General features: G+C 44.2%; 1 non-coding gene across 1 annotated transcript; it reads right to left on the bottom strand.

Annotated features, from left to right (window-relative positions):
- Nucleotides 1–1325: 1325 nt before the first annotated feature.
- On the bottom strand, nucleotides 1326–1398 carry Trnaa-cgc (transfer RNA alanine (anticodon CGC)). Its single transcript has one exon. It is a non-coding gene; the product is annotated as a tRNA-Ala (tRNA).
- Between the last annotated feature and the right edge of the window lie 590 nt (nucleotides 1399–1988).

Genomic DNA, 1988 nt, shown 5'->3' with positions numbered 1-1988 from the left:
ACATAGCGGCAATTTCGTGTCGAAACGTGTTCGCCAGCATTATGAATAAGGCCAAGCGCACATGCATCGATTTTTGTCGTATGTAAAAATATTGTACGATTAAATTCTTTTAGAGGAACAAAGGAGAGCATAGGAACTTCTTTGTTCCATTAAAAGAATTTGATCGTCCGATAAAAATCGATGCGTGTGCGCTAGGCCTAAATGTCGGTTTGGCAAACGACGCGTGCTACCTAGTTAAGCTTCTCGGTCTAGTTACGTCGATTCAAAGAGGGAGATTCGAGTCGTTGCTTTTGGTACGTTTTCTTCAATTACCTATCTATTGAATAGTGAAAGACTATCACTGGTAGACACCTGGCGGGGATACCTGATCAAGTGATAATTGATCAGTTATCGACCGGGGTTTAAAATTATTAAATTACTAAATTCGCTATTAAAAAAACAGGAGTTAGTGGTAGAAGGGTGAAAATTTAGGGTTGCTTGTATTTTGTAATGTCACATCATAAAAAAATAAAAATTTCTGTCCAAAAAATAAGAAAAAAATTTTGGGGTGGACCACCCTTATCACTTAGGGGCATGGAAAATAGATTACGACCACTTCTCAGACCTACGGAATACACACGTAAAGCTTCATCAGAATCAATCGAACCGTTTCGGAGGAGTATGGCAACTAACACTGTGACACGAGAATTTTCTATATAAGGATTACACATTATAGCAAATTATACAATACCGTAACATCGTCAAAGTGCTCAAGAGGAGAAGGTTGAATTGGGCAGGCCATATAGCAAGAATGACAGAGAATAGACTATCTAGAATGGCATTCAGCAGAACAATAGATGGAACGAGAGGAAGAGGGAGACCCAAAATCAGATGGCGGGATAACATTCGGGAGGACACAACTAGGATGAACAGCAACAGCAACTGGACAAACAGCGCATTGGACAGGCAGAAGTGGAAGAGGCTCATAGAGCAGGCGTATGGTCGATAAGGCCCTTGCCACATGTAAAGTAAAGTAAATATACAATATCGGGAGAGTCTGTTGACTGGTCAGCGCTAAGGTAGCACATGTGGAAGCGGAGGATAGAGCATTAGAGGAAAAACTGTTGAGTGAGTACGTGGAATTATTTAATCCGTCGAGTCTGGGGGGGGGGGGGGGGTGGTGGTTAGTGTTTAACGTCCCGTCGACAACGAGGTCATTAGAGACGGAGCGCAAGCTCGCAAGCTCGGGTTAGTGAAGGATTAGGAAGGAAATCGGCCGTGCCCTTTCAAAGGAACCATCCCGGCATGAAACGATTTAGGGAAATCACGGAAAACCTATATCAGGATGGCCGGAGACGGGATTGAACCGTCGTCCTCCCGATTGCGAGTCCAGTGTGCTAACCACTGCGCCACCTGGCTAGGTAATCCGTCGAGTCTGCTATCCGCAACACCGTTTGTTCAGCACCAAATTCCTACTGGAAGTGAAGCACCCATCTGCAAACGCCTGTACCGTGTTCCAAGGCATTTATATCCAATTATGGAAGAGTTTATAGATCAGCAACTTAGAGATGGCGGCATAGAACCTGGTTGTAGTCCTTGGTCTGCTCCCATTGTAATGTAAGCAAAAAATCACTAGATGGTGCAAAGCAGATAGTCTTTGTTGTGACTACCGGTTGGTCAACCAGAAAATGGTGTCGGTGCGTATCCTGTGCCTAATGTAACAGAGACATTGGACAACACGGGTCAGTACCGGTACTTCACAACACTTGATTTCTGTAGTGGTTACCACTAGTCGGAAATAACGCCGCAGAACCGACCGAAAATTGGGTTATAAAAGCTGACTGGGAATTTTCAGTTTCACTGCATGCCTTTTGGACTCAAAACGCGCTGGCAACCTTTCAGCGTTTGTTGGATAGTGTGTTGCGCGGATTAAAACCAAAACAGTGCGTGGTATACCTGGACGACACAGTCCTTTATTGAAAGAATGTTCCAGTACATTTGGAGCGGTT

Source organism: Schistocerca cancellata, chromosome 5 (assembly GCF_023864275.1).
Source record: "Schistocerca cancellata isolate TAMUIC-IGC-003103 chromosome 5, iqSchCanc2.1, whole genome shotgun sequence".
NCBI lineage: Eukaryota > Metazoa > Arthropoda > Insecta > Orthoptera > Acrididae > Schistocerca > Schistocerca cancellata.
Note: the sequence above shows the minus strand (reverse complement) of the source record. Positions and strands in the feature narration are given on the sequence as shown.